The sequence below is a fragment of the Chionomys nivalis genome, chromosome 2 (genome assembly GCF_950005125.1).
Source record: "Chionomys nivalis chromosome 2, mChiNiv1.1, whole genome shotgun sequence".
Classification (NCBI taxonomy): Eukaryota; Metazoa; Chordata; class Mammalia; order Rodentia; family Cricetidae; genus Chionomys; species Chionomys nivalis.
Window position 1 is genome coordinate 98,013,912 of NC_080087.1, and position 15,270 is coordinate 98,029,181.

The window sequence follows — 15,270 nt, forward strand, 5'->3', positions numbered from 1 at the left end:
AAAACATAGCCAATAAATGCATAATTATGTTCTAAAATATTTACCATATTTTAGGGAAATAGAAATCAAGCTACATTTAAATACTCTTCTGTCCCAGTCTAAATGGTTATCATTAATAAAACAACACATCCTGCTGAAGATGTATGGTGAATGGAGGGAATACTTATACACAGTTGATGGGAATCTAAATGAGAGGAGCACTATGAAAATTGCTATTATGATTCTTCATAACATTACAAATAATATTGCGTTATGATACAGTTGACTAGTTTTGTCTTATAGAGGTATTGTGTAAGCAACCACAACTGTGGGGAAGTCCCCAACACGTCATTTTGCAGCATCTGCTTTCCAAATTTACTACCTCCTGCTTCTGAATAATCTGAGCTATGAGAGCATGGCAAGTTTGTTAGTCTCTGTATTAGTCATGATCCAGGGCAAGAAGAAACCTTCCTGTGGATATTGAGGCTAAATAAGAAGGCAGTTTGAAGCTATGTTAATTTGGCATTATAATAGTAATAGATTGTCTTTAAGTCCATTTTCTATTCTTGTGGCTATTGTCTGTAACTGGTTTTGCTTTCAGTGTAAACCTGTCTCTTAAAGACAGGATTATAGATTTTACTCAAGGTTTATTTTGGTTACTCAACTTCAAGAAATATTGGATTTGTATGTTGTTGTTTTTTTTCAATTTCTCCTGACACTGGTCCTCAAAGTAGACAGTCCAAATATGACTGGAAAAAATAACAAAACCTAATCTTGATGTAAAATTTCCTGGTTCCTGCAAGATATTTCACAATGAAATGCTATCGATAGTATGCATTTAAAAAAAAATATATGAGTAGCATATTTTGACAAAGCAGATCATAGAAAGGTGAATTCTCTACTTCTCATGTCTATTGTCCAGGGGTGCCTCCCTTGCTGGGGAAAACACCATGTGCATAATGTCTCAGTGAGGAAAGTACTTATTGAGCTTACAGAGTAGTTCATTGCAAAGGGAAGCCATGAAGGAAGGAACTCAAGAAGGGAACTGGGAAACGGGAACAAAGACCACCATAGAAGGACACTGCTTACTGGCTTGCTCAGCTCTTTTTGCATACATCCCATGCTCACCTAGCTAGGAAAGCCTGCAGTGGGGTAGGAGGCTTTTCTATCAACTATAAAGTAAGAAATTGCCTCACAGATACCCAAATTTTCATGGAAAAAAAGTTTCTCAAGTATGATGCCCTTTTCCCTGTTTGTTTGTTTGTGTCAAGTCAATAAAAATCATTCAACATATCTAGAAATTTACAAAAGATAAAAAGAAAGCAAAGAATATTTTAAAACCTAAAATAGAGGAGTGGTTACCAGAAGCAGCAGCAGAGGAGAGAAATAAGTAGTGTCATATGGGTCAATTATATAAGACAAACTTAAAATCAATATATTACTGTGTGTTGCTTCACATATACACACACATACACACACATACATAATGTATTATAAAACAGACAATTGTAGATAGTCACCTAAGTGAAAGGTTTAAGGTACTTTTGTAACAAATGTAGCAAATTCACATATGTACCTGTGAATAAAACACAGTGGAGTATGTGTGAGATGATTAACGGGTGTGGTTGGCAGGCATGGGATTTAAGAATTCATAGTATACCACCACTTCCAGTTCCTTCTCTCCACTGTGTAATATGGTTGAAGATGTGATCTCTTAAGTTCTTGTTCCAGTTGCTTCTGCCATGTGGCCCATCCCCACACCATGACTAACTCTCATCACTCTGGAACAGCAGTCAGAATTCATTCTTCTCTCTGTAAACTGTCTTTGTTCTTGGTGTTTTATCTCAGCAAGAGAGAAGTAACCAATAAAGTATAAAACTATGTATTACAGTCTTTAATTAAGTATAGGCAACTCTAAACATTGTATGTATATTAAATTTATAGCTAAATGTGGTTAATTAGCATCCCAAAAAGCAATGTGATATTTAAAACTTTGGAGATATGAGTTGTCTCATTATGAAGATCATTTTCTTTGATTTCCAATAGACTCCTAGATCAAACTATTAAATATTCATTAATGTATTCATTCCTTTAATCAGGAATGATTGACAACTATGATCTAGGCAATGTGCTAATGATATTAGTAAACTAGGGAGATAGAAATAGACACTGGTGCTGTTCTCTGAAAGTAGACATTGTAATAGTAACCACATCAATAGACATCCATTTACAGACTCAATGAGGGTTCTGAAGTCTTTGCTATCAGGGCTCAAGTGTCTTTGTTATCAGGAAGCTAGTGGAAAGCCAGTATCAGATGCAGGGCAAAGAGTTTTAAGCAAACATGTGTTTGAAAGCTCTATGTATTTTTTTTTTTGGTGATGTAATAAAATGGCATGATGAGAAGCAACTAATAGCTGGAAGAGTATAATTTGGCTTGAAGTTCCTGAAGGAGAAGAGTCCATCCTGTCTGTGGCATAATGGAAGAGACAGTAGACATCGCAAGAGGGGCAAGAAGCTAAGAGATTTCTAACCACTTGTAGAAAGGAAAGAGAGCAAGCTAACTGTAGGTCAAGACTGTGCAGTCTATTTCAGGTAGGGTTTCTAATACTGTGAAGAGACACCATGGCCACAGCAACTCTTATAAAGGAAACTACCTGAGGTAGTGGCTTATAGATTCAAAGGCTTAATCTATTATCATCATCATAGGGAGCATGGCAGCATTGGGGAAGATGTGGTCTTAGCTACACCTTGGTCAGAAGAAGGAAGTGGACTGTGACACAGAGTGAAATTTAAGCAAAAGAGACTTCAAAGCCTGCCCCTACAGTGACACATTTGCTTCAGCAAGGCCACATCTACTTTCAACAAAGCCACACCTCTTAATAGTGCCACTCCCTATGAGCTTATAGAGATCAATTACATTCAAACTGCCACATTCTACTCCCTGGTCCCCATACATTTGTTACGATACCATAATGAAAAATGTGTTTAGTTCATCTTCCAAGTTCCCATAGTCAATCACAGTCTCAAAAATGTCTAAAATTCCAAATTTCAAAATGTCTTCTGAGATTCATGCAATCTCTTAACTGTAATTCCCTATAAAATCAAAATCAAAATACTTCATCATATAATGGCACAGGTTGTACATTGCCATTCCAAAACCTAGGGAAGGAAGAAAAGTGAGGAGATACTGTAACAAAGCTAGACCAAAAACCAGCTGGGCAAACTTCAAACTCTGCATCTCTAAGTCTAATGTCAAAATGCTCTTCAGAGCTTCAGCTACTTTCAGCTCTATTTTCTGTAACACTCTTCTTTTTCTTGGGCTGACTTCACTCCCTGTTAGCAGTTTTCCTTGCCAAACACCCCACAACTCTAGCAACCCCAACACCTGAGGATCTCCAAGCCAATTCAGGCTTCACCTTAACAACTTCACAAAATGACCTCTGTAGGTCTCCATTCAGGAACACCCGACACATGCCTGACCTCAACTGCTTTCCTTAGCCACAGAGGCAAATTCCGTAGCCCCTTTCTTCTATCCATAACTCCAGAACCGTGTGGCCCAAAGCCTCCAGGTTCTGCTGATTCCTGGGCATGGAACATGGCCCGCTTGTTCACTTACATGGCTCCCTATGAGCCTATGAGGTCCAATTACATTCAAACTACCACACAGCTAAAAGCCTAATCTCATAGTGTACTTACCTGATGGAAACTAAAATGTTCAAATAATTAAAGGTAAATGGAACAGTTCTATTTCTTCCTACCACAGTATCAGTCTCACAAGTGGTTGATGTGACTTGTGGTTGAACAAATAATTTGGATGAGATTATGGTTTATGCCATCTAAACTGTGTAGTATTTACAGTTTTATTTTAAACATTGTGAATGTATGTGTGTGCACATGCATGTGTGTGTGTACCCTCCTCACCACTAAGCCATCTCACCACCCTTCTATTTATTTATTTTTAATCTTCTCAGACATTTAGTCTTTCACTGGGTCAATTCAATATGAAATGACTTAGCAATCTTCCTTTAGTTTTATAAATGATTTTAATATTACCAGCAACTGATTTTTAGATGGTAGGACATAAAATCCTGATTTATTTAGTGCCACGAAATATTATAATTTGTGTCTCTATAGAAGAACTTGTGTGACTAACAATATGTTTCTCATAAATTTTATTATGTATAAATATAGTTTATAAAATTTGTATTATGTTATCTGTAACTGAATAAAACTCTTATAATAAACAACAAATAGCACTATAAATGAAGATATTCTGCCATGCATTATAAATATTCTATCCCAAAATAGATTGTAGTCTTTTGAATATATCATTTTAATTAGTATTCTAAAGAGGAAAAAATGAAATATTTCTGATACGAAAATGAACCTGGGTATGTGCTCTAGAAGAAAGTGTCTCATTTATGTGTCAGTCCCAAGTTAGCACTCATTGGCTTATTAATGAAATACTTCATTATATACTTCAAATACGGTGTCTAGAAATGGCCTGTAGTAATATTTCAATGCATAAATGTTTAACAAAATAAACAATACTTTTAAAATATATTGTTAGTTCCAAATTAGATTTACTTATTTCATTTATTAAAGATAGATCAGCTAGGCCGGGCGGTGGTGGCGCATGTCTTTAATCCCAGCACTTGGGAGGCAGAGGCAGGCGGATCTCTGTGAGTTCGAGACCAGCCTGGTCTACAGAGCTAGTTCCAGGACAGACTCCAAAACCACAGAGAAACCCTGTCTCGAAAAACCAAAAAAAGAAAAAAAAAAAAAGATAGATCAGCTATAAAATCTTGCATCTTTTTCTAAAGAATTCATCTTAACAACTGATATTTAATGCCTAATTTATAAACATATCATATAAGAAAATTTAGCTTAAATTTTGACAGAAATCCAGTGAAAAAGTTAAAAGAAGATAATCCTGAGTGTTGAATGTTCCAAAACCTAGACATTCAAAGAAATATTAAAGATATGATCAGCACTAACTTTCATTCTAGTCCAGTTCCATTGTACCTAGGACCGCAGAAGAATTCAAGAGGGCACAGAGGGCTAGAATCTCTTTAATTCGCACTGAGTGAATTAGTTAAATTCAGCTTTATAAAGAAACTTGGAAAGCAAGTTTACATTTTAGTTACAGTGTAATAAACCCCCACATTTGATTTAAATTTCCCACCCACAAACTGCGAAATAAAGACGGTCTTTAAAATCTGTTAATGCCAGTAAATGAATCAGAGACAGTCTTGCTCTCACTGTTAGGAGTCCCACAAGTGGACCAAGTTACACAACTACAACATGTGTAGAGTGGTTAGATCAGTACCCTGCAGGTTTTCTGGCTCAGTCTCTGAGTCCCTGTGAGCTCAGGGTAGCTGATTTTGTGGAGAGGGAGGGCTAAGAGGAAACGAGGAATGGGAAACTGTGGTGGGATAATAAATAAATAAATGAATAAATAAATAAATAAGTAAATAAAAAAATTAATAAATAAGATCTCTTAATGCCACTACACATTATTTTACTTGAGCTTGTATTCTTCTGAATAACAAATTTTGAGAATTGTGAAGTGTCGTGTAGATAAAACATTGAACAGATCCTGGCATTGGCACATGTTCCATGAAAGTAACTAAGGTTAAGAAGTTACTGTAGGTCTAACGTTGTGCTTACTTCAAAACTAGTTCACCTTTGAGCCTAATGCAGAATAATTTATTTCTCTAACATTCTTCAAGCAGTTCATGAGTTAAAATTTTCATAATCTTTATCAGATTTGATAAGGTATTCCAAGTGCAGATAATACTGAATTTTTGAAGGATATCTCGGGTCACAACTTAGCATCAGCTGTTGAGCTTGACAAGTATGGCATTGTGGGAGTCTTCTGGCTCCCTTGCAGGAAGTAGTACTTGCCTAATCAGGGACACAATGCTGCCAAGGGAAGCGCTGGGCTCACTGGATTGGCAGAAGCTCCCCTTTCTATTCCAACGTAGCCCCAAGCTGTGGCTCCCAAAGTCCCATGCACTGGGAATGCCTTCTGCCAAGAGCCCCACTATTATGGCAGATAGTGAGTTTTGACTATCAAGAGACTATGAGGGATATTTGGTGAAGATTGGAAGGTAGCCACTGATGGAAAAGTTTTTAGATTCAAATGGGATGGAGTTCCAAAATTAAAGAAAGACCCACATGCTTTTTTAGCCATGTTTACTACCAAGTATGCTTTGTTTACATTGGTTTAATGATAGAATTACCTGAGAACTAAAAATAGCATTTTTTTTTTAAATAGAAGAGCAGTCTGACAGGCACACACACACAAAGACACAGAGGAAGACAAAGAAAGAATGACAGTGACAAAGAAAGACAGACACAAAGAGTGTTGAGATCTCCTAAATGTAGCTTTCTCTGGGAGGAAAAAAAAACTAAGAATAGAGAAAAAATATAATTATTATCTAAAAAATATAGAAATACTGGCACATTTTCATGGACTGAATCAAGATTATATGCCAGATATTTGGCCTCGTGTCCTTTTAAAAATAGCATTCCTTTACATTCCTGTGAGTTTGAAGCTCTCTCACTTGTTCCCTTGTGACCAATTCTTACCTGTGAATTGGTAGTGATGCTGAGTGTAAGTTCATTGCCTACTATATGGGCAATTTAGTTTTCCTACAAAACTATTGTAACAATTACTAAAATTTCATAAATAATGTTTGAATCACTTTATGCATTTCCCCAACACCAATTACTGAGGGATTCATTTGCTGAGCTTAAAAGCAACCTCTTATTTCACATTTTGAAAATGCCTGTTAGAATTCGTCCGTACCAAAAGCATCTGTTGTCTTGAGAACTCTGAGTTTGACCTAAAATCCACACAAACTCAAGGACTACTGCTTGCTTTCAATTCATTTTTCCCCCTTTCTTGCAACATGAACTGTACTTCGTAAAGCACTCTTAAGATAGAACTATAAAATGTAGCCTGTGGCTGGATGATTTAATAGGTCGTGTGACCCCACAGTAATTGAACTCAAAACATTATATAGATCTGATAATCTAGATATTTTTCACAAGTAGCATTTTGGAGTCAAACTGGAAATCCCAATGGGAAAATCTGGTTACTCTTCAATCCAGTGAAGTAAAGCTAGGGAAAACATTTAATAATAAATGTTGAAAATTCACATGATTCCAGACTATGAAAACTTAAATGCAATCAAAAAATTTAATGCTATGTTTTTATTCAAGCAAACTATGAATAATAAAATATCTAAAGATATCTGACATATAAAATCAAATACTTTTAAGTTACTGAAATAATTCAATGAGAGTTAAATTAATATTTATTATTAATAAAAATTAAATTTAAAAATTAAATGCTATATCAAGAATTCAAAATTAATTACTTATAAGTGTCAAAAGAAATATAAGTTTATGAGAAAGACTGACAGAAAGGAAAAGTGAGTTGTAAGGAATTATGAAAGGAAACGTCCATGTAAAGATAGTCACCATTTAAAACAATGGATGCAAGTGAGTGTGTGTGTCTATTATCTGTCTCTGTTTGTTCCCTCATAATTTATTCTTCACACTAGCTCCAGATTAATAAACTGTTGGGCAAACTTTCAAGCACTGTTCCTTTTCCCAGGTTTTTAAATCTTCCATAATCTGTCTCCTATGCAATGTATCCAATGTCATCTTTTCTCACTTTTAAATTTTCTCTTTCCCCTGGTGACTTCCTACTGTTTATGAAGATACAAATTTAATTATCTGGAAGTGTCTCCTTGTTTTCCCTTTGCATGTAGTTCTAATACTCACATATTTCATTGATTCAAATTCAAGTCACTCATAAACATATGATTTAAGATTTTTTTCTTTAAAAAGTATCATTTCAAATAACTATTTGTATATAGCAAGGTGGGGGGTTGCCACTCAAGCGTGAGAACTTTATTTAGTTTGAATCTTCAGGACACACATGAAGCTGGATGCTGTAGCACATCTGTAATCCCAAAGCTTCTACTGAAAAAGAGGAGATTCCCTAGAACCTCTCATTTCAGCACAGTCTATTGTACCCAGCAGCTTGGAATGAAAAACAGACCCACACCGACCTGCCACATAGAAACTAGGAAGCTGGGGCTGACATGAGAACATGCACACACTCACTTACAGATACAGAGGTTCAAATAATTGTTAAAACATAAATTTACTGATCCTCTTGGTAGAATCTTTCACACAGAACTCTATTAACTCTATTTCAAATTCGGCTGCTACTTAAATTACTTAGTTGTAGTGTTTTGATGATTTTCTATTATTTTTTTGTTTGATAACTTTCTCTATATTCAAGACACAATAACAAAACTCTTGCATTCTTTATAAATATCTAATATGGAATATATATATATGTATATATATATATATATTCCAGTATTAAGAACAAAATCTGTAGCAGGTGAGTGAATACCTATAATTAGTATCAATGTATTTTGTAAAATTCTTAATGAATAATGATATAATCTATTCTAAAACTTTTACAATAAAATTATAAAAACTATCAGAAAGTCCTGAACAATTAAGGGCAACTTCCTAAGTTCTATATTCTTTAACTCAACATGTAAAGTCTGGCTCGGTGTAAATCAATCACATAAGTATTAACTTACATGTAGCAATAGGACACGCAAGTTAGGAAGGTAACTTTGTGAAAATCTTTATCTTACTTCTAAGCCTTGTGGTCCTTATAAGAAAAGTATGTCATGTAACTATGAAAGTTGAGTGTTAGATTCTATGATGTTCATGATAGGACAGATTCTTTAACTAATGGTTTATTGCATTGTTTTATAGTAACTTTGTAGTCATGGATTTTTATTTAATTTTGTTGACAGTTGCTTTTATTCATACAAAATATTCTTATCATAACTTCCCCACCCTTGTCTCCTTAAATATTCTCCTCAATCATGTAAACTTATGCCTTCTTTCTCTCTCAAAGAAACAAGGCAAATTAAACAAATAAACCAGAATAGGATAAAATGAATGAACAAACAAACAAATGAAGAAAAAGAAATAGAATAAACACATACACACACAAAGGCAGAGATACATCAATGCACAGAAACTCATTAAAATCACAAATCATAATATATAAACAGGAGACTAGTAATGTAAAAAATGCCCAAATTCAGAATTATGAGGGAAAAATATCTACTAAAATAGTGATGAGTTCATTTTGAATTCACTATCAACTTCTGGAAGTTGTGCCAATCTTTAAGTGTTATTTGTATACACATATCCAGTGAGACCACACTTAAGAAAACTAATTGTGTGAACAGTTGTCATTTGGAGATAGATTCTTGTTTAGAGATGGGACTCATATTCACTTCCTTTTCTTAGTTCTGGGATTCCATCTGACTTAGACCTGTGTAAACCTTGTGCATGATGTCACTGTCTCTGGAAGTTTCTGTGTGCATCGATCCTCTTGTGTCTGATAGGCAATATTTCCTTGGTATCTTCCATCCCCACTGACTCTGAGAATCCTTTTACTCTCTCTGAAGGTGCAAGTCATAAACAATCCCACACCAGTTTGGAATTGTGATTAATAGGGTGGTATTTATTTAAAGGGGAATAAACTTACAGATCACCGTCCCAGACAACAGCCCTCTTTTACAGAGTTTCCTGAAAAGAGAGGGGAAGAATTTGATGGAGACAATTCATTTAAGACTGAGTGCTCCATGCTGTCTCACTTTCTGCACCTTATATTGTTGAGTCTATATTTATTCCCTATACACTGAAGGAAGAAGCCACTTTGATGATGACTGAACAAGGCAGTGGTTTATGAGTATAGCGTAGGTGGTCCTAAAACGATACTCAAAACAACTTTTGAAAACAGAGGCATGGTTGTTGTTTCCAGGAATAGACAATACAAAACCATTTAGAGTGATGGTTTACAAAGCCATTTTTAGTAAAGAATACATGTGGGGTATCACACAATCCCTGAAAAACAGATATTTAATCAGAATCGGGAATGAATATAGTTTGACTTTACTCTGAGTTGGCTTTCAAGCCTAAGATGGTGGCAGGCTGGTTCGCTCAACTTCACAAAGTATTATCAATTCTTTTTTAATCAGGATTTTTATATATTGTGTTAAATTTGCTGACAATATCATGGAGATTTACTATGCATTCTTTGTATTTTTACCTACTTTCTCTTGTCTATCTACTATTTCTATTAAACCCCTCCTCTGTAAGTCTTTTGACAACATCAATGTCTTTTTGTGTGCCCTGAGTTAAACTAGTTCCTACTATGATCAGGGAGGGGCACACAAGCCCCGCACTCCCTGCTGAACTATTAACTGCTAATGGACTCTGGGTGAGAGAAAGTCATAGTCTTTAGCTGTGTACCCACTGCTGAGCCCACCAGGATGTAATGGATTCTACTAACAATATTTTTGGTTAATTAGCTCTCTAGTTTAAGCTTTGCAAGGCTGTATACATCATTTTATATTTTTATAGTTTTGTCTAAACCATTTCTTTATTCCCAAAGTAAATTCTTTCGCTTTTTAAATGTGAGTTATCTATAACTAATTTTCAGTGGTTTTTTTCTAAAGAAATAAAATAAGACATGCCTGCCTTTGTTAATTTATAAAGGGTTTTTCACTCAGGAAAAAATGATATGTGAATGAACTTCTATCCGTACTGTGAAATATGCTCCAGTTCTTTGTGTTTCTTCCTTTTCAAAAGTGATTACATCTAGTTGTTTTGACATTTCCTTAGCTTGTTTTGTTCCTTGTCTAAACTTGTAATTTCATGTGTACCCTCAGTTCCTATATGGTTCATTAAGCTATGCCTATGCCTAGATTGCTTTCCCTTTTGCCTGCACTTCTGTAACAAAATGTGTGACTGTCTCTGGTTTCTACCTACTGATTGGTCTTCAGTCTCTTTGTTTCTTACTCTGCTTAACTTTTACTGATGTGTGCTACAGTTGCCAAATATATCTGTCTAGTCTGTCATAAAACCTATAGATTAAGCATAGAGTTTCAGATTTTATTCTATTTTTTTCAATTTTCAATTGAAAAAAATCCTCATTTCAATACTCATGTTTCAATACCAAGATTGAATAATGTGAATGTCTAAAATTTCTATGTATTCAATTAAGAAACAGCTTTTTTTCCCTTTTATTCATAATAATTTTATTCTGTATATACCATCCCTGAAAATTTTAGTATAATATCAACACTGAAATATTACAAAAGACCATGCATTATAGTCATGTAAAAAGTTAAAAGACATCCACATGTACCTAATAATCATCACTCAGTGTCTTTAGTAATACCAAGATTTACCAACATGTTCAGTGTTAAAGGACAGAGAGTCTCAGTGAGACATGGGACATTACAGATGAATTTTCAAATATATCACTCCTCATCATACTTCTGTACCATGTACAGTTGTTTCCAATTTTTGGAAGTTTCCATCAAATATTCTACTAGAAAGTCTCATCTATAACAACAATTTTTTATCACGCCACTTACCAAAGTTGTAATTTAGTTAATGTTTTAATATCTATGTGGCTATGTGCTAAATATTTTGTGATATGTCTAAATCTTTCATTAAAAGAGAATTCTATATCTTAGAGATAAACTCTGTTTGTAAAAACCATTTTTAAGCCAAGCATTTGATATGCTAACATGTAGACTATAGATATTAAACTACCGCTTTATGTTCTAGCACCAGTTGAGACTTTTCCCACTACTGGATATTACTTTAAAGGGTGGAAATATAGGAACACTATAGCAGTAAAATGCTCCTGAACAGAAATTTCCTTAAAAACAGAAGGCCAAGGAGATACTAGAGTATTTAAACATGTGGTGTCTTCTCAAAGCTGGAATGTCTGCAGAGAGCTTACTGCTGTTTCAATGGCACCTCACAGAGATGAAATTAGCATTTGATTTACATGAGTGTCCTTGGAAAGAGGCAATTGTGACTACTCATAGTCACTGAAAGGAGCTGAATTAGTTTTAACCTTTCAGAGAAATAATCTATAATGCATAATAAAAAGCTAAATGCAGACGTCCACTTAATACACAGTGGTAATTCAAATAGTAAGAAAGAGATTAGGATATAATAGTATCTTATACCTATTAAAAACTTGTCATTTAAGGAGTCAGAAGAATTTCTATAATTTTCAAATGCAGTAAACTGGGCACAAAATGAGACTACATAATTTTGAAAGTAGTTTGTGTATTAAAACTCAAAAGCTTGGAGATTTAGAAAAACTCTAGAGAGACCATCTAGGATCACTGAGATCTAAATATGCAATAATCCATAAAGTATTTCAAGGAAGGGTAAGTACTGTTGTTATTCAAAGTGCAGAAGTCTTTTCTAAAGAAAATAAAATCCATTGAGTTTATTTATTCTGATGGCAAAATATGATATGAACGACTAACATGGTGAAATGCATCTTTTTGAAATCTTTAATTTGAGTTAAGCCTCTTCACTTAGAATTTAGAAGGGTAAATGACTCATGTTTGTAGACCAGGTCATGAGGAGCCATTAAAACAATGTGAGTGCTAATATCCTTGTGTGTCCTTCTTAATCCAAAGCAGTTATGAGTTATTTTTGAGTATATATTTTAAATATTCTACATTATCATGAATTTTTAAGAATGTTCTACAATGGATTTTGATTGTGTTTACCCTCACTCTCCCCCCTCAAACTTTCATTCTCTCCCAATGTTCTCTCGATAGATAGATAGATGATAGATAGATAGATAGATAGATAGATAGATAGATAGATAGATAGATAGATCCTGTCTCAAAACTAAAGAGCAATCTTGAGGTTGGGCCAAAAGTTATAGGTAAATGAATGGATGAATGGGCAAATATAGATAGATAGATAGATAGATAGATAGATAGATAGATAGATAGATGATAGATAGATAGATAGATAGATAGATAGATAGATAGATAGATAGACATAGAGAAATATAGATATATAGATATATATGAGAATTCCATATTCATACTCACCCTACCACTCATATCCTCACAGGTGTGGGGAGGAGAATTTGGAGAACTCTTACTATGCTACATTTTTGGTTAGCAATTTTAGAGGTTATGCATTAGAGAACTTCAAGGGAAAGTTGCTTTAAACATGATATTTGTTCAAGATAGAGCTGTAGATTTTGGTTTCATAAGTTATCAAAGCATACAGTCTATTGTGGCTAAATTAATTATAATGTTACAGCTTATTTTGCATGAAGAGTTGCCTCAGAGATGAAAGGCTTTGGCTGAACTTCGAAATAACCTGAGTTTCATTTCCCAGCACCCAGGTCCATCTGTAACTCCATACATATAGCCAAAACACTCACACACATGAAACAATAAATAAATAATCTAGTCTTAAATTCTTCCTATTAGTCTTTTAAAAATAGACTGTTTATCAGCATGTTATCATTAAGATTAAACATCATCTAATAGACTGAGAAGGTCTGTCCAGGTTTGGGAGCCCCCACTGCTCTCAACCTCTTTTATATAATGGTGACAGTGAGAACTATGGAATTTTTCAAACTTTGGGCCAGGTAACAGAAAGACTAAGGAACTGAGGTTCATTTTATGTTCAGTGTGTGTGATCTCAATAATTCCAAGGTCCCTGAGACCCTCACTTCTTAGAAGTCACAGGTACTTCTCAGCCCTGTTCCCACCAGTGACTCACACCTATATGCTGGAAGGGTATTCATATAAATTATATCAGTTAGATATGTAAAATTTAGAATGAATATACAGAGTCTATCATTTTGGTTCATGTAAAGAGTAATTTGCTTAATGATAGTGATGTTACTATAAATTTATAAAAATATCTGGATTAAATATATTCAGTGTATAAGTAGTGGAAATAATTTAGACCATTATTTACTGGTCTTTGATTCAATAAAATTTTGATGTATGTCTTTTACTTTAAATGGTATTGAGCCCTTATGAAGTATACACAACTTGGTCTGAATTTGCTCTCCAGGATTGATTGCTTTTGCTTTTCAGTTATAATTCAACACTGCAAAAGATAAGCTAAATACATTAAATTGTCCTTTAGCTTTTGTCTAGTGATAACTTCTTGTGTAATAAAGAATTCATCATTGTTGGTGCTCCACAAAACTGCATGTTACAGTATCTTCTTGCATATTTTTATAATAATCCAGAAATTAATTTCAACTAAAAACCATTTAGTTCATGACTCCCTTTAGTGTGAAGATTCAATTGATGGGCTAGAGAAATGCAAATACTAAAAACAAAATAGTCAAGAAAATACCTTAGCTGAGACAAAAATGTCGCACAAAAAAGGAAATAACCCATTTTTTCTTATAAATATAAAATCAACCAGAAATAACTTTTGATTAAATCTTTGATTTGTGAAATATTAGTGTGATGAAGCAGGAAAAATACATTGTACTGGTAAAATCCATTTTGTTTAATTTCAATCTGTTTTACATTGAAAATGATAACATTAGAAATGAATGATGTTTTGGGCTGAACAATGAACTTTGTGTTTGTGTGTGTGTGTGTCTATTTCTCTGTGTGTGTATTCACATGTACACTTGTGACCATACTTACAAACATTTGCATGCTGCATGTGTAGGCTACAGAACAGCCTCAAGTGACAAATATACTGACATGCATGCAGAACAATATATTATTTTCAATTTTGTAAGAATTTTATATTAAAACAACCTCATTTTTGCTATGTATATTGATGTTTTGTTAGAAGATAATTTTCACAAACACACTTCTTACTTTCCATCAAAAATGTATTTAAAGTTATGCAAAAAGGTTTCTATATTTCTCATCCCATTTCCCCTTTGCCCCATGCCACCTCACCCGCAAGTTCCCAGTTTTTGCCCTGGAATCTTGTCTACTTCCCCCTCTCCATGCGGATGACTATATGATTTTCTTTGGGTTCACTTTCTTATTTAGCTTCTATAGGATCACACATTATATGCTTAATGTCTTTTATTTTATGGCTAGAAACCGATTATGAGTGAGTACATCCCATGTTCCTCTTTTTGAGTCTGGGATACCTCACTCAGGATAGTGTTTTCTATTTCCATCCATTTGCACGCAAAATTCGAGAAGTCATTGTTTTTTACTGCTGAGTAGTACTCTAATATGTATATATTCCACACTTTCTTCATCCATTCCTCCATTGAAGGGCATCTAGGTTGTTTCCAGGTTTTGGCTATTACAAACAATGCTGCTATGAACATAGTTGAACAGATACTTTTGTCATTTGATGTGGCATCTCTTGGGTACATTCCCAATAGTGGTATTA